Genomic DNA, 27,396 nt, shown 5'->3' with positions numbered 1-27,396 from the left:
ACCCCTTCCGTCCCCTAGGGCCCGCCTGTCCAGGTCCCAACCCAGCACCTCAGCCACCACATCAACAGGATCAGTGGTGCCAGCAGTAACCGGCTTCTGGAGTGCGCCAAGCAGCAGGGTAGCCAGTGTGCCAAGAAGCCAGCACAAGGACATTCCCCACCTCAAAAAGAAAAGAAGTTGGCCACAGCCCGAAGGGAGAAGGCCAAAACACCTGCCACCAAGGGCTCTCCCAGGACTACAGTTGTGAGTGGCAAGACAGCTGTGCCACCATCCAAGGTGGGGAAGGGCCAGAGGAAGAAAGGGAAGTCGCCGACAACTTGCACAGCGGAGAAGACCGCCACTGGCACCGCCACATGCACTGCCACCACGGGCACCGCCGCTCCGGACACCGCCGCCAGCAGCACGCTCACAGAGCCAGCCACCAGCACCGCTCCCAGGACACCGCCGCCAGAAGCACACTCACTGAGCCACCCATAAGCACCACTGCCAAGGACACCGCCGCCAGCAGCACGCTCACAGAGCCAGCCACCAGCACCGCCGGCCAGGACACCGCCGCCAGGAGCACGCTCACTGAGCCACCCACCAACACCTCTGCCCAATGAGCGCCGCAAGCACCGCCACCACTGAGGCCGCCGCCAGCACCGCCAGCGGCCATGCCACATCCTGTGCCAGTGGCACCACCGCAGAGCCAGCCACAAGCATCGCCGGCCAGGACACCGCCGCCAGCAGCACGCTCACAGAGCCAGACACCAGCACCGCCGCCCAAGACACCGCCGCCAGAAGCACGCTCACTGAGCCACCCACAAGCACCACTGCCCAGGACACCGCCGCCAGCAGCACGCTCACAGAGCCAGCCACCAGCACCGCCGGCCAGGACACCGCCGCCAGGAGCACGCTCACTGAGCCACCCACCAGCACCGCTGCCCAATGAGCGCCGCAAGCACCGCCACCACTGAGGCCGCCACCAGCACCGCCAGCGGCCATGCCACATCCTGTGCCAATGGCACCACCGCAGAGCCAGCCACAAGCATCGCCGGCCAGGACACCGCCGCCAGCAGCACGCTCACAGAGCCAGACACCAGCACCGCCGCCCAGGACACCGCCGCCAGAAGCACGCTCACTGAGCCACCCACAAGCACCACTGCCCAGGACACCGCCGCCAGCAGCACGCTCACAGAGCCAGCCACCAGCACCGCCGGCCAGGACACCGCCGCCAGGAGCACGCTCACTGAGCCACCCACTAGCACCGCTGCCCAATGAGCGCCGCAAGCACCGCAGCCACTGAGGCCACCGCCAGCACCAGCACCGCCAGCGGCCATGCCACATCATGTGCCAGTGGCACCACCGCAGACATGGCTGGCATCCCCAGTGGTCAGTCGTACGTGGCTGGTGGTCAGTTCCAGGGGCCTGGACAGCTTCCATGTTGGCCCACCGTCACTGGAGAATGACATCCACTACCTCTGTCCTTGGCAGGATGAAGCACTCTGGGCACAAAGCCCCCTCCAGTACCAGTGGAGCATGACATCCACTACCTCTGTCCTTGGCAGGATGAAGCACTCTGGGCACAAAGCGCCCTCCAGAACCAGTGGAGAATGACATCCACTTGAGACACTGTGGCTTTGCACTCCCTAGGATAAAGCATTGGGCAAACCACCCACTTGAGACACTTGAGAGACTGTGGCTTTGCACTCCCCAGGATAAAGCAGTGGGCAAACCACCCACTGGAGAGACTTGTGAGATTGATTGTGGCTTTGCACTCCCCAGGATAATGCAGTAGGCAAACCACCCACTTGAGACACTTGAGAGACTGTGGCTTTGCACTCCCCAGGATAAATCAGTGGGCAAACCACCCACTGGAGAGACTTGTGAGACTGTGGCTTTGCACTCCCCAGGATAATGCAGTGGGCAAACCACCCACTGGAGAGGATTGAGAGAGTGTGGCTTTGCACTCCCCAGGATAAAGCAGTGGGCAAACCACCCACTGGAGAGACTTGTGAGACTCTGGCTTTGCACTCCCCAGGATAATGCAGTGGGCAAACCACCCACTGGAGAGATTTGAGAGACTGTGGCTTTGCACTCCCCAGGATAAAGCAGTGGGCAAACCACCCACTGGAGAGACTTGTGAGACTGTGGCTTTGCACTCCCCAGGATAAAGCAGTGGGCTAACCACCCACTGGAGAGACTTGTGAAACTGTGGCTTTACACTCCCCAGGATACCTCAATGGGCATGGAGCCCCCTCGTAAAGCTGGCGTCGTGTACTCATCCGGCTGAGGTGCCCCCCCTTCCCTTCCCCCTGAGGTGCCTGTTTTATTTCGATCTGATGCCCCAGCAGTGTTCTCTCCGTTTGGATCGGGTATCTTGTGTGGGCCTCGCCCATGCATTTTGGGCCCAGTGGTCCACAGACATGTAGGTGAAGTACATGGACTTGCAATTTTGGTGTACATATTTGTTAATAGTGTATATATATTTTTGACTAATGGATTTTTACTCATTACAATCGTTCAAATCATTTCCTTTTCTCCTTGCGTTCTTCCAGTGGGGGTTGGGGAGTGTAAATGTAATGTTTCAACATGTATTTGTGTGTATGTTGTTGTGTGTGAGGGTGGGGGTGGGGGTGTTGTGTGTTGCATGTGTGTGTCACTCTCTTTTCCCTCCCCCCTCCCCTTTGTCGTAGGTGCAGTACTCACCGTGGTGCTCGCCGCCGTCGGTCGTGTCATGGTAGAGGAGCAAGAAGAGAATGGCAGTTAGAATTTGGAGTTCCGGCTCCATGGCGTCCTGGTTCCTCGTGGGGTTTGTAGAGGTGAGCGTTTTCCCTTCCAAGTCCTGTTTCCACCGTGTTTTTGTTTGCGTTGAATCTGCCCCGGAAAAGGTGGCGGATTTGCCTCTCATAATGGTGTGGGCGGTACATTGTCTTCCGCCTGTCTGTTGGCGGTGACAGCCATGCTGTTTGTTTCTACCGCCATGCCGGTCGGAGTGTCACAGTGGCTGTCTATGTTGGCGGTTTCCGCCACGGTCATAATTCCATTTTTTTTACCGCCGGCCTGTTGGTGGTCTTACCGCCGCTTTAACACCGACCGCCAGGGTTGTAATGAGGGCCTTAGTACCTGATTTAGATTGTGGAAACCAATATTATTTAGATTTCAGTGGACAGGATATCCTTTACTGTTGCAACGGAGTAACCTCTCTGCCGATAACTAAATAAGGCCCATAGTGTTTGGAGTCAATGGTGAGCAGGGACGATTGATTCAAGGAAGGTGTCGCAAAACCGTTGGGCAAGGTCCAGGAGGTCTCTAGGTGAGGGTGCCTCTGATGGTGGTTTTTGCCATTGGTGCAGAGCTGGAAGTTGAGGTGTTCCATGATCGGGGTAGTGTTGCCTGGGGCAGTGGTTTCTTTGTGGATGATGGCAATTCCACCTTCATGTTTCTTGATACGGTCCTGGTGTGCTATCTTGTATCTGTCAGTGGGTTGCTGAGGTGAAGTTGGGTGCAGAGGTGGGTTTGAGCCAGGTCTCGGTGAGAAAGATGACATCGGGGTGAGGGAGGTGATGGTCCCTCAGATCTCAGTGGCATGTCTGCAGAGGGGTTGTACGTTAAGCAGGAGGCAGTGGATTTGTTCTGAAACCATCTTGGTCAGTGTGGTTGGCATGCTTATGGACGTTGTGTGTGTGGGATGCCCCCTATTTCCCTATTAGTGCAGTGTATGGAGTAGGAATAGTAAATCTCGTTCCTCCAAAGTCCACCGCTTTCCTTACATCACTCATGACATGGTCAGTGAAATCACTGAAAGCATCACGGATGACATCTCAAATGATGTCACTGATGACATCATCCACAGAGGCACTCTCACACCCACTTGCACCCCGTTACAACCTCTAATACACCCACTCACGCACCCACACAACCACTCACATACCCATTCACAGACCCTTACAAACACTCGCACAACCACTCATCCATAGAGCCACTCACACAACCCACTCTCTCACTCATATAGCTACTCATACAACCAGTCACTTATTCATACAGCCACTAAGCCACACACTCACCCATACAGCTAATTACACGTCTGCTTACTCACATATACAGCCACTCACACACCCACTCATTCACCAATACAGTCTCTCAACACAGCCACTCACTCAGCCATACAAGACTCACTCACACAACCACTTATATACCCACTCACACATCTATACAAGCACTGACTCATCCATACATCCATTCACACAGACACTCATTCTACAATACGGCCACTAACACAGCAACTCACATTACCAAACAGCCATTCAAACAGCCACTCAGTCACCCATACAGCCACTTACACAGCCAGTCATTCACTCATGCAGCCATTCAGACACCCACTCACTCGCCCATACAGCCACTCACATAGCCACCCACTCTCTCATACAGCCACTGATACACCCACTCACTCACCAATATAGTCAGTCACAAAGTTTCTCACTCACCCACACAGCTACTCACATACCTACCTATACACCCATACAGGCACTCACACACCCACTCACACACCCATACAGGCACTCACACACCCACTCACACACAGATACACACAGTCAAACAGCCAATCATATAATATATATTAGAAATATTATCACTCAGTAGTACAGAAAGTGATTTTTTTTACTTTTGTATATGCTCAACACTCAAAAATGTTTAGAAACCCCTCACACTTACTGATGATGTCAGCAGTAATGTAATTTGAGATGTCATCAGTGATGTCACTGACCATGTAATGCGTGATGTAATATGTGATGATATAGGCAGTGCATTGCAGGGCACAAGTTATTGTGCGTGGCTCCTTCCCCCAGCCAATTTTGACCCCATAGACCACATTTCTCAGGGACCACAACTATTTAATGGGGGAGGGGGCCACAAGGCCCCCCTCACCCAACCGATTTCAGCCTCTGGGATCCCATCCTTCAGGGCCCACCATTATTCAATGGGGGAGTGGTTCACACAGCCCCCCTCCCCTGGCTAATATTGGCCCCGGGGAACCCATACCCCAGGGACCGTCCTTGTCTCCTGGGTGCCCCCCCAGAGCACCCAGTGTGCAATGGGACCACGTGGGAGCCTCTAGGCCGTGCAGTTCCACAGGGCTTCCTGCCTTCTGCGGGAGCTAGTATTGCTTTTGAATGCAGGGAGTCACTAAACATGCAGCTCTCTGTGTACAAGAGTAATAACTTTATTTATTTCCCTGACCGCTTGTCTGTGGGTAGGGAAAGGGTTGACATCTCTGCTTTCAGCGGGTGAGAGGACTTTGACAGCTCTTGCCCACTGGAAGTACAGTGCTTGGTCTGACTTTGCGGGAGCAGTTAAAACCCCCGCCAAGTCAGGCCAAACATCTGTGTGCACCCCGGGACATAGCAGGAGCCGGCCCAGGGGGGCAATGGTCTCTGAGGTTATGGGGGCAGGAGGTACTCCTTCATTGGATCAAATTGCCCCAGGGAAGTGGCGTTCCCCGGGGCTGTGGGGAAGGCCATTTTTCCGTGGGGAGGTGGTCGTCCCTGGAGCACGGGGCAGCATAGTGCTATCTTTATGACCCTAAGGAGGTGGCAGACACCAGGGCACGGACATTCCACAAGACCTCCCTTATTACAATTAACAGTTTCTGTCCCAGGGAGTTGGTGGTCCCTAGGGTGCCGGGTTGCATAGCCTCCCGCATACTATTAACTTTAAGTACAGGAAGGTGGTGGTCCCTGGGGCATACATTGACCCTTCGAGGTGTCCCCATGCACTCCCTCCATTTTTTAAACAACACAGCATGCCCCCGGGACCTGGCCAACCCGAGGGCTTAAATAAAAACAAGGACGGGAGACCACACTTGCTTTATTTGCAGTGAATTCGGAAATTTCATGAATTTTGTGGCAATTGTTTTTTAAATGCTTTTTTGCCCTTTTCCGGTCCCTCAAGTACAAGGCTTGGGGGTCAGGTTATTCATACCCTGCCCCCTTTTCTTTTTTTCCACATTTTTTTGTAGGACTTGGCTGAAGCAGAGTTCTAAGGTGGCTGCCAGCACTTCCTGGTTGAAGTGTTAGCAGCCAATCAGAGCTTTGCATTTCTCTGCATTGAGCTCATTATTCTTTTCAAAGTCATTGGGGAGGATCCGCGGCCCTAGATATACAAATTTGGATTTCTTTAAATTTCTCAACAACTACTAAATGGATTTACGGCAAATAACAAAAAGCACAATCTGCAGAACAAAATCTAGCTGTTTGCCATATTTAAAGATCGGTATAAGAAATTGCACCTGCTATGTCATAGATAAAGTTAAAACATTTACAGACAGCAAGGACAATACACAATTTAAAATTGCCTCATTTATTAATTGCAGTACCACATGCTGTGTAAATTCGATGATTTGTGTCTATGGTAAGCAATATGTAAGCTCCACCATGAGGTAAATAAAAACTAGATTGAACAAGCAAATTAGGGCTGCAAAAATCTTTGATACAAAATACCCAATGGCCAGTTACTTTAGAGAATTACACACTTTTTCACAAATAAAACAGATTAGATTTGTTGGCGTAGACCATGTGAAATTAGATAGAAGTGGTGGAGACCTAAAAAGAAGGAAAGGGCTAGAAAAACTTATTGGATAAATAAGCTTCACACACTACAGTATGTTTTGAACATAGATAGGGAACTTTATATAGTCTTATAAGGTTTTGTATTCAGTAAATAAAGACATTACATGGTTCACAGCAAGTCAACATTTTCACAGGCAATTCAATTTGTTTGGTGGCTTATTTAGTTTTGTTGGATTTTGCTTTGGTTATTGTTTTTTTAAAAATATGTTTATAAAGCATGTGGCAAATATACGTTTTAGGAGTAATTGTAATTTAGACATTATAGATAGGACTAGGAGCTTAATGTCATTATTGAATGTGGAAAGAAGTTAGTATGTGGTAGAAAAGTGTTAATGTCTGATAGACAGAATTTTGGAGGCGTTCTATGGGCAATAATTCATTCACTGAAATTATATTAGAAGAAGAATATTTTTTCAAGGATCTATGGGAATGAAAAAGGATAAGATTAAGACTTTGAGGAAAGGTATTAGTAGACATTGTAAAAGTAGACATATGTTGGATGAGTTTCTTACATTTTAAGGTTTCTCTATATATAATAATAATATGGTCACAATCTTGGACGTAAATGCAGGAATGTGTAATATCAGAGTAATTGTTTGGAAAGCATACACACCTGAAGAAGGACCAGAAGTTGGAGGTTATTTTTGGAGGCAGAGATGGTTGGCATGCCTTTTTTGATAAGAGCTATAATAACACAGTGATTTGACAGAGTCTTTTGCACTTGACTATCATGGTGGATGACTAAAGCGTAATAGTAAAGATGGTGGTAATGGTAGTGTGGAAAATGGGAGTTCAAGTCTTGGTTACTCTAAATTTAAGGATGTTGCAGGGGAGTGGAAGCTGGCATTCCAATCAAACTTTTATTAAAGCTGTTTGTTAGTTATTCTACTTGGGTAGTAAGATTATAATGTCATGCCTGTGGTACGTCAAGCACCAATATACTTGTTAGACTTTTCATCCTTGGCGTGGTCTCCCTTAACTTTTTGCCTCAGTTCCCCAGGTTGTTGATGTGTACTGGAGTCTGATTTTGCTGTTTTTGTTACTCTGGGCACTTTACCACTGCTAACCAGTGCTAAAGTGCAAGTACTCCTTTACAAAACGTGTATGTAATTGGCTTATCCATGATGGCATATTTTGTTTACTAGTACGTCCCTAGTAAAGTGCAATAGAGGTGCCAGGGCTTGTAAATCAAATGCTACTAGTGGGCCTGCAGCACTGGTTGTGCCACCCACATAAGTAGCTCTGTAATCATGTCTCAGACCTGCCACTGCAGTGTCTGTGTGTGCAGTTTTAACTGTAAATTTGACTTGGCAAGTGTACCCACTTGCCAGGCCGAAACCTTCCTTTTTCTTACATGTCAGACACCCCTAAGGTAGGCCCTATGTAGCCCCAAGGGCAGGGTGCAGTGTATGGTTAAGGTAGGACATATAGTAATGTGGTTTATATGTCCTGACAGTGAAATATTGCTAAATTCGTTTTTCACTGTTGCAAGGCCTGTCCCTCACCTAGGTTAACATGGGGGCTACCTTTAAATCTGATTAAAGAGTAGATTCCCTTTTGGGAGGGGATGGACATGTGGAGTTTGGGGTCTCTGAGCTCACAAAATTAAAAATACATCTTTTATTAAAGTTGATTTTAAGATTGTGTGTTTGATAATGCCACTTTTAGAAAGTGAGCATTTTCTTGCTTATACCATTTCAGTGACTCTGCATGTTTGTGGATTTCCTGTCTGGGTCAGTTTGACAATTGGGCTGGTTTCACCTCATACTAGACAGTGACACAAAGGGAGCTGGGGTGTGGTCTGCATTTCCTGATGAGCCATCTGTGCTAGGAGGAAGGGGAGGAGTGCTCACTCACACCTGAAAGGGCTGTGCCTGCCCTCATACAATGCAGTCTCCAAACCCCAGGTGAGTGTCTGGGGCCTGGCCTGGGCAAGGCAGGATTTCACATTCAAAAGAGACTTTACTTTGATGTAGGCCTACTTCAAAGGAGAAATTGAGTATAAGAAGGGCACCCAAATCCACAGACTTTAGAAAACCCTTCTGGAAACAAGAGGAACCTCTGCCTGGAGAAGAGATGAAGAGCTGAGGAAGAAGAGCTGCCCTGCCTGTGACTGTGCTTTGTGGAGCTATCCTGCAGTTGCTGCTTGTGCCAGAGTAAGAGGGCAAAGACTGGACTTTGTGTGCCTTCCATCTTGGGAAGAACTCTCCAAGGGCTTTATTTAGAGCTTGCCTCCTGTTGTTTGAAGTCTCATGGGTAGCAAAGGCTTCTCTCTGCCAGCACCTGTAGTCTCTGGAGAGACTCCTACTCTGTCCCGTGGTGCCCATCCAGTTCCTGGGACCATGAAAGGAGAAGCTGGCAACCAAAAGAAAAGGAAATCCACGCACAGAGCACCGTGCGGGGAAAATATCGGCGCAACTCCGATCTGTGGCTGAAGAAATGATGCGGCGCCAGCTCCGGGGCTAAAAATCGATGCTCGCCAGAAACGCGACCGAAGAATCAACGCACGGAGCAGGAGAAATGACGCGCAGCATCGCTGATGGAGGCTGGGAGATCCCAACCCGCGCTGTGTGGTTTTTGGATCACTGTGCGGCTGGATTTCCGACTCAAGCACCCCTGGGAGTGTAAAAACAACGCAAGGCCTGCCCGGACCCGAGAGTGCTGACCGGATCGACACATTGCTCTACTGTAGAGAGAAGAAATGGCTCACCCGACCCAGCGAAAGGAGAAGCTACGCAAGGTCCCGCTCATGAGTGGAATCAATGCATTGCAAGCCCTTTTTGACGCGCACTCGCCTGTGCGGGGTTATTTTTGACGCACCCAAGGTACTTTTTCACGCTAACAGTGATAGTGTGTGTTTAAAACTACTTAAAGACTCTTTTTGCATTTTTATTAATAACTTGACTTGTGTATGGTGGATTTTTGTTGTTGTGGTCTTGTTTTGTTGAGATAAATATTTCCTTTTTTTCTAAACCTTTGTTGTGTCGTTTTGTAGTGTTTTCATTGAGTTACTGCGTGTGTTGGTACAAATACTTTACACCTAGCACTCTAAAGTTAAGCCTACTGCTCTGCCAAGCTACCAAGGGGCTAAGCAGGGGTTAGCTGAGGGTGATTCCCTTTTACCCTGACAAGAGTGAGGGTCCTTGCTTGAAAAGGGGGTAACCTGACTGTCAACCAAAGACCCCATTTCTAACATTGGTGATCAGCGGTTGGGACTTGGACTTATATTTGTACTTGACATACAGTGATTAAGTGTACCCTACTGTTTTGAGTGCAGACCATCACATGACCAAATACTACTTGTTTGGTGATCTTTTAATTTTTTCTCTTTGGGACTGTTTTTGTTCTTCATCCATTTTTTCGCTGATTCCTTTATTGACTTTTTTTTTTTAACTTAATTTATGAACTTGTTTTTCTCCCTTTGGAACTTTGCACTTATTTTTGAATCTTCATCATGTCCCAAGCTGGAGATGCATCAGTTGGAGCTGACTTTGACCTTGAGAAATTGGAGAGTTATACCAAGGCTTAGTTGGAGCAGTTCTGTAAATGTTTTGACTGTCCCATTAGGAGCTCATCCAGGAAGGAGGAGCTGCAAAAGGTGCTGAGGGCCTAGGTGACAGCCAAGAGCACTGAAGGGCACACAGAGGTTGAGGGAGATGAGGAGGAGGAGGAAGAGTGTTCCATACACAATGGTATTGTGGGTGGGCCTGTTATGTCCAGGGAGAGGGTCTCCAGGGCAGGGAGCAGTGTCTCATCTAAGGGTCTGACACCTGAGGAATTACAGGACAGACAGCCAGAAAGGGAGTACCAATTGGAGCAGAGAAAGCTTGCCCCTGAGGAGAGGAAGTTAGCAATGGCTCATGAGCTTAGCTTGAGAGAGATGGATCATAGAAGCCAGTCCAGTAGAGATGGTGGCAGCAGTCCTACAGTGTAGCCTGAGAGGAGGGTGCACATTCCTATACTTGTGGTTCAAGGGGTATGAGTCTGCTCTCCACATGAATCTGGCCCCTGAAGCTCATTGGGGGTGTGGGTCTGTGTAAGCACTTTTAGGTGGAGGGGAGGGATACTCTGACAGCCTTAGGGGATGATCAGAATCTCACCTACTCTAGCATGAAGGATGCCTTGCTTACAAGGTATGGTCTTACCCCTGAGCAGTACAAGGATAAGTTTAGGTCCTACAAGAAGAAGGAATCCCAAACATGGTTGGAATGTGTTGATTCTTATTGCAGGTCACTTGATGGTTGGGTGAAGGGCAGTAAGGTAACTGCATATGAGGGGCTTTACAATCTGATTGCTTGGGAGCACTTGTACAGTTTCTGTTTTCCAGATCTGCACCAGCACCTGATTGACAGAAAGCTGACTGACCCCAGGATGCTTGCGCAGGAAGCGGACTGCTGGGAGACTACCAGGGTCCAAAAGAGGTATGGGTGAGACCCCGTCAAGGGTGGGCAGGGTCCCTCTCAGAATAAAGGGGGGTAAGGGTAAACAGGGGGAGTTCTCTGAAGGGCCCCAAACTGATTTCCAGGGTAAGGATTCCCATCCCCCAGTAAAAAAAAGCCATGGTTCTCCAAAGGGAAGTCAGTGGCAGGTGGTCCACCACGTAAGTGCTATGCATGTGACCATGTGAGGGGTGACCCCAAATGCCCCAAAAGTACACCAGCACCCACTGGTGCGCCGTCCCAGGGTTTGGCCAGTGTAGCGCTTGGCGAGGAGTTGGTTTCAGGTGGATGGGAACCAGCTGAGATGACCCTTGTCTCACTAGGGGACAGTGAGATGGTCCAGAGAACCCTAGTGCCTGAAAACACTAAGAAGTACAGGCAGTGGGTCACCATTAATGGACAGAGGGTGGAGGCTCTGAGAGACACAGGAGCCAGTGTGACTACAGTGAGGAGTCAGCTGGTGTCTGAAGAGCAGATTGATCCCCAGGTTCTTCACCAAGTAGTTGCAGTGGACAACTCAGAGTGCCTGTGCAGAGTGGCACAGGTTCCCTTTGAATGGGTGGGTCTCAGGGTCCTTGAAGGTAGCTGTGAGTCCAACCATGCCTGTTGATTGTTTGATAGGCAATGACCTGGAGGTTTCCCCTTGGAAGGAGGTGGAACACAGGTCTCACTTGGAGATATCTGGTCTGCCTGGGTGGGTATGCGTATCCACCCAGTCAATGGCAGCCCGTCAGGGTAATCAAGAGCCACTGGAGCCTGAAACAGTGGCCCAGGGGACCGCCAAGAAGGGGAAGGGCAGGGGGCATGGAAAACCGGCCCCAGAAGTTCCCACGGTCCGGGAGGAAGCGGAGCCCGAGGTTGACGCCGCAGAGCCTACAGGGGAACAGGTGGCTGAAGTGGGGGAGGTCCCTGAGCTGTCACAGTGGCAGCAGGAAGGGGCGCCCACCAGGGAAGCATTCTGTGCAGCTCAGAAGACATGCCCTACTTTGGAGGGTTTGTGGCAGCATCTGCAGACCAGGCTGCTGGCAAGGAGCCAGGATCACACTTGATTTATTGGGAGTATGACCTCGTGTATAGCGAGCCTAAGGTTCCTGAGCCTGGGTCAGCCCATGTGCTGGTGGTACCCCAGTGCTTCAGGGCCTTCCTGCTGGGGTTGGCTCATGATGTGCCTTTAGCTGGACATTTGGGGCAGGACAAGACCTTTGAAAGGCTTGTCACCCACTTTTACTGCCCCCTAATACGCAGGCACTCAGATGCACATTGCAGGTCTTGTCAGACTTGTCAGGCAAGTGGCAAGAGTGGGAGGAAATGTAAGGCTCCCCTACAGCCTTTGCCTGTTGTCAGTACTCCCTTTGAGAGGGTAGGCATTGACATTGTGGGGCCTCTGGATCCCAAGACAGCCAAGGGCAACAGGTTTATTCTGGTCTTGGTGGACCATGCCACCCGGTACCCAGAAGCCATTCCGTTGAGATCAATCACTTTCCCTGTGGTGGGTCGCGCTTTGATGGGGGTTTTTACCCGCATGTGGTTCCCCAAGGAAGTGGTATCTGATAGGGTTACCAACTTCATATCCACGTATATGAATTCCCTGTGGAAGGAGTGTGGGGTAACCTACAAGTTCACCACCCCTAACCACCCCCAAAGTAATTGTCTGGTTGAGAGATTCAACCACAGCTTGAAAGGCATGATCATGGGCTTGTCAGAGCCCTTGAGGCGGAAGTATGACGTCCTCTTGCCATGCCTTCTGTTCGCCTACAGGGAGGTGCCTCAAAAGGGACTTGGGTTTAGTCTCTTTGAGCTGATTTATGGCCACCCTGTGAGGGGACCTTTGAGTCTGGTTAGGGAAGCTTTGGAGAAAGCTCCTAGTAAACTCCCCCAGGATGTATTCAGTTACATGCTGGCCTTGAGAAATCAGACTGCCCGCTTCAGGAGTCTCGCTCAGGGGAACCTGGAAGCAAGCTAGGAGGACATGAAGTGCTGGTATGACCAGAATGCCACTCTGGTCGTATTTTAACCTGGACAAAAAGTGTGGGTGAAGGCACCAGTGGAGCCTAGGGCGCTCCAGGATAAGTGGACTGGGACATTTGAGGTGGTGGAGCACAAGAGCGAAGTAACCTACCTGGTGGACTTGCAGTCTCCGAAGAACCTGTTAAGGGTCCTGCATGTGAACCGCCTCAAGCCACACTTTGAGTGTACTGAGCTGTCAATGCTCCTTGCAACAGATGATGGGGTAGAGGAGGAGAGCAAGCCTCTTCCTAACCTCCTGTCTGCATGAAAAAAAGATGGGTCAGTGGAGGGATTGATCCTCTCCCCCTCCCTGACTGAGGAGCAGCAAGGTGACTGTCACAACATGTTGGAGCAGTTTTCCTCACTGTTTTCCCTGATCCCAGGAGTCACACACTTGTGCACACATGATGTGGACACTGGGGACACTACACCTATTAAACAGAAGGTTTACAGGGTGACTGACAGGGTCAGGGCATGCAGTAAGGATGAGGTATCCAAAATGCTTACCCTAGGGGTTATTGCGCACTCCAGCAGTCCATGGGCCAGCCTAGTGGCATTGGTCCCAAAGGCTGCTGCACCTGTTGCCACTCCAGAACTCAGTGACAGATGTACGTAGCCTTTTGCGCCTCGCAAACATCGAAAAACGCCATTTGCGAGGCACAAAAGGCCTCACGCGATGCAGAAACACATTATGCGAGTCGGTACCGACTCGCAAAATGTGTTTCCGACTCGCAAATAGGAAGGGGTGTTCCCTTCCTATTTGCGACCGCATCGCGATGTAGAGTTGATTTGTGACTGCGAAAGCAGTCGCAAATCAACTCGCAGTTACCATCCACATGAAGTGGATGGTAACTCATTCGCAAATGGGAAGGGGTCGCCATGGGACCCCTTCCCCTTTGTGAATGCAAAAAAAAAAAAAATTTTAAGACCAGGCAGTGGTCCTATGGACCACTGCCTACTCTGAAAAAAAACGAAACTAAATGGTTTCGGTAATTTTTCTTTTCACAGCTCGTTTTCCTTTAAGGAAAACGGGCTGCAAAAAGAAAAAAAAGAAAAAAAACTGCTTTATTCAAAAGCAGTTACGGACATGGTGGTCTGCTGTCTCCAGCAGGCCACCATCCCCGTGAGTGCCTAGACTCGCTATGGGGTCGCAAACTGCGACCCACCTCATAAATATTCATGAGGTGGGTCTTTGCGACCCCATAGCGAGTCGCAGAAGTTGTCTGAGACACCTTTCTGCATACCAGTTTGCGAGTTGCAAATTGCGAGTCGGAAGGACTCGCAATTTGCAAGTCGCAAAATGGTTTGTACCTACATCTGGCCCTCAGTTCTGTGTGGACTACCGGAGACTCAATGCGATCAGCGCACCCCATCCCCCGAGCTGATGTGCTCATTGACCGGTTGGGAGCTGCCAAGTACCTCAGTATGTTTGATTTAACATCTGGGTAATGGCAGATTGCCTTAACTTAGGGGGCCAAGGAGAGGTCAGCATTCCCTCCCCAGATGGGCACTTTCAATTTAAAGTGATGCCATTTGGGATGAAGAATGTCCCTGCCACCATGTGTTAGCTGTGCTGGATGAGTTCAGTGCCGCCTACCTGGATGACATTGCTGTTTTTAGTTCCACATGGGAGGAACACCTGCAAAACCTCTGGAGAGTGTTAGAGGCCCTGCAGAAGGCAGGCCTCACTATTAAGGCAAGCAAGTGCCAAATAGAGCAGGGTTCGGTGGTGTACTTAGGACACCAGGTGGGGAGTGGCCAGGTGGCACCCCTACAGCCTAACATTAACACGATTCTGGCTTGGGAGCCTCCCAAGACCCAGACTGAAGTGAGAGACTTTTTAGGTCTAACAGGATATTACAGGAGGTTTGTTAAGGGATATGGTACCATTGTTACCACTTTAACCGAGCTGACTTCTAAGAAACAACCCAGGAAAGTGATCTGAACAGAGGCTTGCCAGAACGCTTTTGAAGCCCTGAAGGCTGCCATGTGCACAGCACCTGTGCTGAAGGCACCTGACTACTCCAAGGAGTTTGTTGTGCAAACAGATGCCTCAAAGCATGGGATTGGAGTAGTACTCTCACAGCTTAATGAAAAGGGCCTCGATCAACCCATAGCCTTCATTAGTGGGAGGTTACTACCCAGGGAACGTAAGTGGAGTGCCATAGAATGTGAAGCGTTTGCGGTGGTCTGGGCACTGAAGAAGCTAAGACCCTACTTGTTTTGGACTCACTTCCGAGTTCAGAGCGACCACAGGCCCCTCAGATGGTTAATGCTGATGAGGGGTGAGAATCCAAAACTGTTGAGGTGGTCCATTTCCCTACAGGATATAGACTTTACGGTGGAACACCGTCCTGCTACAGAGCACGCCAATGCTGATGGTCTGTCCAGGTTCTTTCGCCTTAGTGATGAGAACTCCCATGAGGTTGGGTAGTTGCTCCCCATTTTCAGCTGGGTGGACACGTGTTAGACTTTTCATCCTTGGCATGGTCTCCCTTAACATTTTGCCTCTGTTCCCCAGGTTGTTGATGGGTGCTGGACTCTGGTTTTGCTGTTTGTGTTATTCTGGGCACTTTATCACTGCTAACCAGTGCTAAAGTGCAAGTGCTCCTTTACAAAATGTGTATGTAATTGGCTTATCCATGATTGGCATGAGTCCCTAGTAAAGTGCACTAGAGGTGCCAAGGCCTGTAAATCAAATGCTACTAGTGGGCCTTCAGCACTGGTTGTGCCACCCACATAAGTAGCTCTGTAATCATGTCTCATACCTGCCACTGCAGTGACTGTGTGTGCAGTTTTAAATGTAAATTTGACTTGGCAAATGTACCCATTTGCCAGGCCTAAACCTTCCCTTTTCTTACATATCAGACACCTTTAAGGTAGACCCTATATAGCCCCAAGGGCAGGGTGCAGTGTATGGATAAGGTAGGACATGTAGTGATGTGTTTTATATGTCCTGACAGTGAAATATTGCTAAATTTGTTTTTCACTGTTGCAAGACCTGTCCCTCTCATAGGTTAACATGGGGGCTACCTTTAAATCTGATTAAAGTGTAGATTCTCTTTGGGAGCGGATGGACATGTGAAATTTGGGGTCTCTGAGCTCACAATTTCAAGATACATCTTTTTTTACATGATTTTAAGATTGTGTGTTTGAAAATGCTACTTTTAGAAAGTGAGCATTTTCTTGCTTATACCGTTTCGGTGACTCTGCCTGTTTGGGGATTCCTTGTCTGGGTCAGTTTGACAGTTTGGTGGTTGCACCTCACACTATACAGGGAGACAAAGGGAGTTGGGGTGTCGTCTGCATTTCCTGATGAGCCGTCTGTGCTAAGAGGGAGAGGAGGAGTGGTCACTCACACCTGAAAGGGCTGTGCCTGCCCTCACACAATGCAGTCTCCAACCCCTGGTGAGTGTCTGAGGCCTGGCCTAGGCAAGGCAGGATTTCAAATTCAAAAGAGGCTTTACTTTGAAATAGGCCTACTTCAAATGAGAAATTGGGTATAAGAAGGGCACCCAAAACCACAGACTTTACCCTTCTGGAAACCTCTGCCTGGAGAAGAGCTAAAGAGCTGAGGAAGAAGAGCTGCCCTGCCTGTGACTGCGCTTTGTGGAGTTATCCTGCAGTTGCTGCTTGTGCCAGAGTAAGAGGGCAAAGACTGGACTTTGTGTGTCTTCCATCTTTAGAAGAACTCTCCAAGGGCTTGATTTAGAGCTTGCCACAGCAAAGACTTCTCTCTGCCAGCACCTTGAGTCCTGTGGTGCCTATCCAGTTCCTGGGACCCTGAAAGAAGAAGCTGGCAGCCTAAAGAAAAGGAAATCCACGCACAAAGCATTGTGTGGGAAAAGATCAACGCGACTCCGATCTGCGGCTGAAGAAATGATACGCGGCCAGCTCCGTGGCTAAGAATCGATGCTCACCGGAAACGCGACTGAGGAATTTTTGCATTTTTATGAATAACTTGACTTGTGTATGGTGGATGTTTGTCGTTGTGGTCTTGTTTTGTTTAGATAAATATTTCCTATTTTTCTAATCCTGTGTTGTGTCATTTTGTAGTGTTTTCATTACGTTACTGTGAGTGTTGGGACAAATACTTTACACCTAGCACTATGAAGTTAAGCCTACTGCTCTGCCAAACTACCAAGGGGGTAAGCAGGGGTTAGCTGAGGGTGATTCCCTTTTACCCTGACTAGAGTGAGGGTCCTTGCTTGAACAGTCAACCAAAGACCCCATTTCTAACAATACTGAGATAGGAATGAGTATTTTGTGTATTAGTATATTAGCAGACAAGATACACAGAAGGATTTATTTCTAGGTCTGAGTGGTAATTCAATACCTTTTGTTGGTAAAGTATGAGTGGTAATTCCATACATTTTTTGGTAAAGGTTACTATTTGAATATTATGATCAGGCATGGACAATTAAGATTAGTACATAAGAAAGTGAGGAGAAGAACTCTTTAGTGGGAAAGGAAGACCAGGTAAGAGACACATGCACATTTGTTGCTGACATGGAAGGTGAGATAATGGGGATATGGTATGTGTTATCATGTGGTAAGAGGGTTAACTAGTAGCGGGAAAAATAATTGTTTGTATTGGTATTTTTGACGGGTAAGATAAGAGCATATTTCTAAATTAATACTGCAAAAGAGAACTGTCTATGTTGGGATAGCAATTGTTGATTGTGAATTATTTATTTCAGATTCCTGTAATGTGGGTCTTTAGATCATGGCTTTGAGTATAACAGTAATTGGCATCTAACAGGATGGTTGCAACAGTGTAACATTTCAAACTTGAACATTTCAGTTTTAACTGATGGGTAAGAAAGGTGCTTATTTCTCATTTTTGAAGGGGCTCTCAGTTGGGATTTGATAAGGCATATTTAATGCTGATTACATGTTTGTGTAGAAGTGGTGTTTTGGGTTACGGATTAATAGAGAGGTCTCTAAAGAAACAAAGTGTTGATTAGATTTGCGAAGATGAATCTCTGCATCTGAAAAAAAGTCTGGACTGAGAAAATGGTAGTTTCAATTGAAGGGTGAGCTAAGCATGCATTTGGTTTATTAAATCTAAAGTATTATAGCTGCAAGCATACTAGATAGTGAAGCGATCCAACTGCTTTGTTTTGCAGCCGCCTGCATGCTATGTAACTGAGAAGATGTATTTTCTCTGCTTTTTAGAAGTGGTTTTTCTTTTCATTGTTCAGACAATTAGGAGGGAATTTGCAACTGATGAGAGGTTCCGGGAGGTGATATGTAATATGTGATGTTAACTTTCATTATTGCGGAAGGAATCAGAGTGAGTTGATTTACCTAATCTTTAATAAACAGTGGTGGAAAGTGGTTTATTAAGAGCAGGTAGGTACCTACACTTAGTAATAAGGTCAGAATCTCAAATAAGGTCCAGTCAAGGTCTCAATAAATGAATCAATGCTCAACCCTTGGTAGCATGGCCCACAAGCAGTTAGGCTTAAGTTAGGAGATGGGTTTGAAAAGTATTTAATGTCAACAAAAAAGTAATTAAGTAAAACCCAACACACAATATAAATATAGCACCAATTTATAAAAATGACAAACATTTTGTGTTTAAAATGACAAACATCTAATGTAAGGAACCGGGAATCTACATGTTTAAAGATTAAGGGGGTTATTCCAACTTTGGAGGAGTGTTAATCCGTCCCAAAAGTGACGGTAAAGTGACGGATATACCACCAGCCGTATTACGAGTTCCATAGGATATAATGGAGTCGTAATACGTCTGGTGGTAAATCCGTCACTTTTCTGTCACTTTTGGGACGGATTAACACCTCCTCCAAAGTTGGAATAACCCCCTAAATGTTAAAATGTCCTTTCTAGTGCGTAAAAGCAAAAAGCACCAACTGCAGACATCTGGTCATGCCTGACTGGGACAAAGCCAAAGTGTGAGGCCACCCACAATGGAGCTCAAGTCAGATACACTGAGTGGTAGGCTTTGGTCAAAACTTTACCTTCAAACTTAGGGCCTCATTTACAACAAACTGGCTCATCGATCATGGTGCACCAGTTTGCTTGTGCCCCCCTGTGCCACACTAACAATATCATTTTAGTGCTGTATTTTCAGTACAGTGCACCATGGTACTCATTAACACAGCTGCGTCACAATTTCTGACACAGTTGTGGCGCTTTACTGGACTAGCGTCAAAAATGTTGATGCTAGTCCAGGAAAGCTTGGGGAGGCCCATTAAAAACAGCCTAGCGTCCCTTTAATGCCTGCCCTGAGCAGGCATTAAAAAATTATGCTAGAATGACGCAGTAAAATCTGATAGATTTCACAGCACCATTCATGAGGGCCTCCTGGCGGGAGAACGCGCCCCTTGCATACATTATACCTGGCGCAGGGATGATGTGGCACAATGGTTTACAACTAGCACAATGGTACCACTGCACCACTTTGTAAATATGGTGTGGGCTGGGGGACTATTCTGCGCCGCTGCAGCCTAAAAAAATTAAGCTATGGTGGCTCAAGAGGCTTGTAAATGAGCACCTAGTCTCTTTTCTGGAACTTTTTCTCTCATTGTTGTCGGGTCTCCTCCTCAGGCTGGCTTGGTATGCGACAATGGTGGCTTGGCTCAGCTTGATGCTCCAGTCAAATCCGGGAGGTCTTTGATGATCTTTGTCAATGATGAAAAGCTCTGAAACGTCTGCGGAGGGACATGAAATGCAGGCCAGGTCGCAGATCGATGTCACCAGCTTGACTCTCGACAATGGGCCAATCACCTTATGAAGCTTTTACCAAAGTTGCTCCAACATTTAGAATCTTCTGGATCTTCTTCCAGACGGCCTTTTTGGGGACTTGCAGGGTCCACAAATGTGGTCCAAGGTTCCAGAACTTCTGAGTTGCTCCTTGGGAGTTGGGACTACAACTCCCACAATGCACCTGGCCAAATCCTTAAAGGTCCACTAAATGCTGTCCAGCTGGATTCTTCTGGCAGGAGTTGTGGCACGTGAATCTTGGTAGCTCCTTTATACCTGCCATGTACAGGGAGTTCATACCTGAATTCTTTAGACACCAGGCAAAGTCCTCTTTGGCCGAAGACCAAAGTGTGCAGCAGATGCAGTCCTTAGAAGTGCAGTCCTCCCTTGTGCAGTCCAGCGGTTTAGGAAGGCAGTCCTTCTTCTTCTTGTGGTTTCAAGGCAGGGAGCTGAGTTTCTGAGCAGCTCTACCATATTTATCCATTCTTCTTGGGTGAGAAGCAGGGTGGCACCTTTGACCAATGGGGTACAAAGTGCCACCCTCATGTAAGACCACTTCTTCTAAATTGTGGCATATTTCTGTCCTAGAAACCATTGTTCTCTAAAAATCCAAAATGGAGAAGATCTCTCCTGGAAGTTAAGGTCTAGCTAGCACAACCTATTGACATGACTAACTTTCCCTAACACTCCCCTTCCAGCCCTTCTCTTAGTCTAATTACTAGGTCTCCTACCTGACTGGGGGTGCAGGAATTGGGGAAGGTCTGGTTTCTGTCCCAACTGTCTTTCCCTCCTTTGAAGACAAGTTTGGCCACCCTGCCCCCTTTCTTCTCTGCCATCTATTGCTGCAGTTCTTTTCTCACCAGATGGTTCCTTTTTCTCAGCCCAAGCCTCTTCACACCTTATTAAGGGAGCATGCCTTAGCCTGTCAAAGGCTGGCCAATCAGGAAAGGCTACTACAGGACTGATTTTAAGGAACTTTAGGAACGAGTTCTAAAGCTCTTTCCCTGAAATAGTTATAATAAATCTAACATTGGCAAGTTGTTTAATTTATTCTCAATATAAATGTATATCTTGAATTTGTTTTTTTAGCTTCCCCTGGCAAAAGTAAGACTTTATTCATTTAAATTTAAGCCTTCCCATATTAGCCTATAGAGCTAATGCAGTAAAATGGGGGAAACAGAATTGGCAGTTTTCCCTCACCTAGGCTTATAAAACAACTTGTGTAATGTCCATACTTATGATTACACTGCACCCTACCCTTGGGACACCTAGGGCAGAACTTGGGTATGACATATATAACAATAAGTTGGTTTAAGACTTTGGAAGTACTTTGAATCACAAAGTGGATTTTGGGCATAATTCTATTTCAAAAGCAGTGAGCAAAGCAGGGCTGCCCTTAAAGTGGCATCAGACACCATGGCAGTGCACCCATAGGTGCCTTAGCTCCACTGGGGCCCCTAAACCTACATGCCCTGGCATGTAATAGGGACTTAGAGGTTGGTTGTCGGAGCCTATTATAATTGTGCCTAATTACCATATACGTTTTAAAATCAGCATTGGTCCAGGGCTTGGCTAACAGAGCCCAGTGCACAGTCAGAGTCAGTAACCACCAGTATCAGTCAAAAATGAGGTGATCAGGGCCTAAAGGGTAACTCTTGCCCCCGCTATGCACAATTGTCTTATCAATTATTGTACTATACATGTTGCAGGCATATTACACATGATGTTATGGAAGATGTTATTCTTGATGGAATATGTGGGGTAAATAGCAGTGCATGGTGAAGGTGTGAGTTATGATTACCTTAGGCCATGAGTAGTCACTTGAAATAACTCTAACCATAACAGCTGAATTTCTATAGTTTTGTGCATGTAAATTCAGAACCTAACTATAAAGCCCCTGTAACCTTTGTTTTTTAGGGATGTTTTTTCAATTGCTTATTCCTGACTATAATGTCCCTGCAACCTTTGTTTTTTTCTATGTTTTTTTAATGCAGTGGGTGGGTTGTCCACAAGGCCTGGCTTGTGGTTAGGCCCTGTGACTACCCCCCACATACATCTAACCTTGTGTTGTGCACAGCCTTTGGCCATGTGCAGCAGGTGTTACCCATAGACATCCAACCCCTGCCATGCACGGCCGTCAGCCAGACCCTGCAGCCAACCCCCAACCTTGCACTGCAAATATTATGTATGCCTTCTCCTTGCTTTCCCCTTGTTTTCACTGCTTTCTCCTCACTTTTCCCTGTATTTAGTGTGCCCTCTATTTGCTCTTCCCTTGTTTTTACTGCTTTCTTCTTGCTTTTTCCCTGTATTTTATGTTGCTTCTCCTTGCTTTTTCCTAATTCTCACTGCTTTCTCTTTGCTTTTCCCCCTTTTTGAGTACTTCTAGTTTTTCCCATGTTTTCACTACTTTCACCTTGCTTTTTCACCATTGTTGTGTGTACTCTCCTTGCTTTTCCCTCTTTCTCACTGCTTTCGCCTTGCATTTTTGACCCATTTTTGTGTGTCCTCTCCTTGCTTTTCCCTCTTTCTCACTGCTTTCGCCTTGCTTTTTCACCCATTTTTGTGTGCCTTTGACTTGCTTTTCCCTCATTTTCACTGCTTTCTCATTGTTTTTTTACCATTTTTTGTGTGCTCTCTACTTGCTTTTCCCTCATTTTCAGTGCTTTCTCCTTGCTTTTGCCCCCCTTTTTTGAGGGCCTTCTCCTTGATTTTCCGTCATTCTCACTGCATTGACCTTGCCTTCTCACCCTTTTTGTGTGCCTTCCCCTTGCTTTCCCCTTATTCTCATTGCTTTCACTTTTTCAAATTTTTGTGTGCACCCTCTCCTTGCTTTTCCATCGTTTTCACTTCTTTCTTCTTGTTTTTCTGTCCGTATTTTGTGTGTCCTCTCGTTGCATTCCCCTCATTTGTACTGGTTTGTCCTCGCTTTTTCCCCAGTATTTTGTTTGTCTCAACCTTGGTTTTCCTTCATCCTCATTGCTTTTACCTTGCTTTTTCACCTGAGTTTTGTGTGCCATCTCTTTGCTTTTCCCTTGTTCACATGGCTTTCTCCTCGCTTTTTCCCCCCATATTTTGTGTGCTCTCTCCTTGGTTTTCCCTTGTCATCACTGCTTTCTCCTTGTTTTTTCACCCCTTATAAATCTTGAAATATAAAAAATGCATAATGAGTAACCTGTGTAATATGATCCTATATTGCCACTGATCCCCAAAGGCGATCTAGGACCACATTACACAATTACTCGGCGGTGGAGATGAGAGCGAAAGAGTGTATAATATATATTTTTAGACTAAGTATGCACATATAACATGTCCTCGGCTGCATAAGGGTCACTCTACACCTCTGTAGAACCCACAGAGTTAAAGATGCTTGGACATCAGAAAGTTAAAAGAGCAGTGGTGTCTCCTCCATTAGGGAGGAGGAGCATAACCCCTCTCCCACCAGGAGCAGCAGCTGCAAAATCTTTTCAAGAAAACCATAATAAACATTGTTTATTATGGTTTTCTTGAAAAGGGGCGGAGGATTGGGGGTGACGAGCTCTTGAGCACCCTGGCTGGGCGCTCCCAGCCAATCCTAACGCTGCTTTGAGCAGTGTCAGGATTGGTAGCAGGACAAGCTGGAAGCCTGTGCCTGCAGCCTGGAGCGATAAAGGACAAAGGAGAGTCAGCATCGGAGGAGGTACGTTTTTTCTTTTAATTTTATTCTTACATTTCCCCCCACCCTGCGCACTGTACCCGCCCCGCCACTTTAGAGGTCAGAGAGCTGCGACTGTAAAAGAGCAGAGACTAAAAGATTAACAGGAAAGAATGGGGGGAGACCAGGCACAGATTTGGTCTTGTCTATTAGTGGGTGCGGGAGGGGGTCAAGTGAAACCAAAAGTGATTGGAGACAAATCCATCCTCTTGGGGAGAGTCATTAATGGTACAGAGCTGCTGTGGTCGTCAAAGTGTTTGCAGGGAGAACTGCCCAGATCATACCACTTCGTAATTGAACGTCTTAGCAAGAACCTGCGACCGTCTGGTGAAACATGGTGATCTAACTCCTGGCTTTCTGGGCCTTGAAGGACAAAGTGTTTATTGGATTTGGTGAGAGTGTGTGCTGTTGTGGAAATCAGTTATGGAGAATTTTAAGGTAATTTCTGTGTGTTTGGTGGTCTGTTTTCCTTAGATTCCTTTGTAATGAAACATGTTGCTGCGGACACGCTCTGCATGCATATACACGCATCGCTTCAGACACTCTCATTAATTTCACAAACATAAGCACACACACAGGGCTGACTGGAAAACAAAATCAGCCCAGGAAACAAAATGTTCACCCCCGGGCCCATACTGCAGGAGGCATTGACTACTTTATTGTCTACAAGGAGCCTATGGTAAAATGGTGGTGTTATGGCACCAATTCTGCTCCTAAAGTAGGTCCATAGCTGGAGGCCTACCAGGAAAATTCACGAGTGGCAGAGCAGCCAGTGGGGCCCTGCACACACTTTTTTGCTTCTTGCATACGTCTGCTCTCTTTCTCACGAAAGTACACACAGTTGCTCACTTTCACACATATAAACACTTGCACGCCCCATCTCTGTTTGAAATACATGTTTGCCACATAACATCATGTGCTGTTAAAAAAAAAAAACTCATAAGCACAGACACACACAGGAGCGTTCATAAAACAGAATAATCTATTCAAACCATCCCACAAGCCATTATTTGCAGTCATACTCAAACACACTTGATGAAGAGAAAAACAATGCACCTAAAAGCACAGCGTAAAAGGTACTCACACAAGAACATTCACAAACACCGTATGTGTTATTTTCTCTGCCACATATGCCTACTCGTTGACACAAGATCATGTGCATAGTCATACCCACTCACCTATAGATACGGTCCACTTATATGCAAACACAAGCAAGTCTATGTCGCACAGGCACGCATTCGCTCTCAATCCTCACAGACAGGGCGGTTATATGTGCAAAACACAGTAACCCACTGTCTCTAATAAAACCCTGGAAAGCTTTCTCTATGTAGGAGAGGCCTCACTTCTTGACTCCTCGACACTTAAAGAGTATCACTCAGTCACCATGGGCTATTCATCAAGACAGGCGACGTTACATCCATTCAATAACGTGCACATTACAATGCTATCAATCATTATAGAGCTCGCACTTTTACCCAGCGTCACTTTTATCAACAGGGGGAGGATGGACGATTAAAATGGTTCTTTTTGCGGTCCGTCCTGACATCCACAAGCACAGAGTGTGAGCGTGTAGACCACTTAGGGATCTCAGAGGGAGGTGGTGCTTATCCAAAGCCACTAAAGTGCTGCAGGCCACACCCAAATATGCTCTCAGATTGTGCTCCACTAAGCTCTTTACCCTCGCCTAGGACGAGGGATCCACTTCCAGCATCTCTGACATGTGCACAGGGAGATTTCCCACGCGGCTTATTGCTGCTTCTCCAGCCCTTGCGCATTTTGCAGGTGGTTTATCAGAATCACCAGGGCCCGGGGTGCTGATGTGTTGGGCAGATTTCCATTGTGGCCCATGTGAGAGACGCACGAATCCACTGTCTAGCAGTATCCCCTCACAGCGGTCTTTTCAAGAGCTTGCGCTATCCTTTCAGATGACAGGCACTGCCTCGCAGGCCTTCTGCTCAGCCCCAGCCAAAGGAAGCCGCGCAGCGCCCCGTAGGTGTCAATGTGCGTGTGTGTTCGGACCCCTTGTAAACTGTGCTGAAGGCTATCAACTGTGCATTGTCAATGGAGAGAACATGTTTCTCGTGTCACTTGACACTGCCTAGTGGAACTGCAAAACCTGTTGTCTCATGTGCATTTTAAAAGAAACCTTCCTTGTTTGCTTTAACCAGACTACGGCAACGAAGTATATTTTGATTAAGGGCGCTCTGTACCGAGTGGCTGTTTTCTTATCGTAAGCTGTGAATAATGGATTTGGAGCACTTGGTCTTGTTGCATCCAATGACTAGTTTACGTCACGTGTTGCGGCAACTACATGTGCCTTAGAAGGGGTCCCTCCCTGTCCCTCTCCTTTTTTATATAGCCCGTGCATGCCACCGGGATCTGTCCCACTCGAGGGCTATATTGCAAACAAGCGCCAGAGACTGCACTTTTTGTTTTTTAAATTTCACCAAATTTGCGAATCCGTTGTGTTTTTTGGTGAAAATTAAAAAAAAATAATGGGGGACCCTTGTACCAAGGATAGGGGGTCAGGGTATTGCTACCCTATCGCCTTTTCTTTTTTTTAAATCTTTTTGTTTGGGACGTCACTGAGTTTGAGTCTGAAAATGGCTGCCACCACTTCCTGGTTGAAGTGTTAGCAGCCAATCAAATTTTTGCACAAGATCGTGAGAATTCACAAAAAACGTTTTCCCTATAGATATACAAATTTGAAATATCTCAAAAACTACTTAATGGATTTACACCAAATAACAAAAAAAGGTGCTTTCTGGACCAAAAGCTAATCCCGGTGTCTCAAAATGGCTGCCAACATTTCCAGGATGAAGTGTTGCAGCCAATCAGATCTCTGCACAAGCTCAGGAGTATTTGCTAAGACTTCGCACCTCCAGATATACATATTTGGTTTTCTTTTAATATTTCTGTTGGAAGGTGGATTATTGGTAAGGACAGGTAAGTATCTACACTCAGCAATAGCCCACTAACCCCCACTAGGTTCAGTTAGGACTCAATAAATTAACCTCAGATCAACCCTTGGTAGCTTGGCAACGAGCGACAGGGCTTAACTTAGGAGACAAAATGTGTAAGTCACTCAAGTATCTCAAAACAGTAATTCTATAAAAGACAGGAAACAGTCTAATATCCAAAACCAATTAATAAACAAAGAAAAGCATTTGAATCTTTAATTTGACATCAAAATGAATGAAATCGGATAAGGGGAACCAGCAATATGATTTTCTAAAGAATTAGTGTTTTTTAGCACATAGAAACGAATAGCGCCAATATGGTAATCTGGTCGCACCTCGACTGGAGCGAAGTCAACGTTTAAGGCCAACAGTGATGGAGCCATGCTCGATTACAGCAAGCAGGAGGCCTCGGTCAAAAGTTTACCTTCGGACTTGGTCATTTTCTTGTAGATTTTCTTCAGCGGGACGAAGTCAGCAGTCCGATCTGACCTCCCTGGAGCCCTTCCTCGGATACACGTCGCAACAGACCTCGGTGAAGATTTTTATGTTCGGACTTAGATGATTTTCGAGATAAAAGTTCTTCGACCAGGCCAAACCTGAATCTTGATCTGACTTCCCTGGAGCCCATACACTGTGTGGCTGGTCCCCGTCAACTTTCTACGTTCAGACTTAGTCACATCTTTGGAGATTTTCTTCAGTGGGACGAACCTGCAAGTCAGGCAGGGTTGCAGTTGAGGCAACCTGGCTAGACTCACCGCGGCAGGTCGGTCCAAATCTTCTCCAAACCTCTGGATCTTTCTCCAGAAGTTCTTTGAAGCTCTTTTAGGAGTCCACAGCTCACCCAAGGTTCCAGGCAGCTCTGAGTTGCTCCTTGAGGGTGCAGACTCCAACTTCCGGAATGCACCTGGCTCAACTCCAAAATGGCCATTGGACAGTTGTCAGCTGGTCAGTTTCTTCAGGAT

Source organism: Pleurodeles waltl, chromosome 4_1 (genome assembly GCF_031143425.1).
Source record: "Pleurodeles waltl isolate 20211129_DDA chromosome 4_1, aPleWal1.hap1.20221129, whole genome shotgun sequence".
Lineage (NCBI taxonomy): Eukaryota > Metazoa > Chordata > Amphibia > Caudata > Salamandridae > Pleurodeles > Pleurodeles waltl.
Note: the sequence above shows the minus strand (reverse complement) of the source record.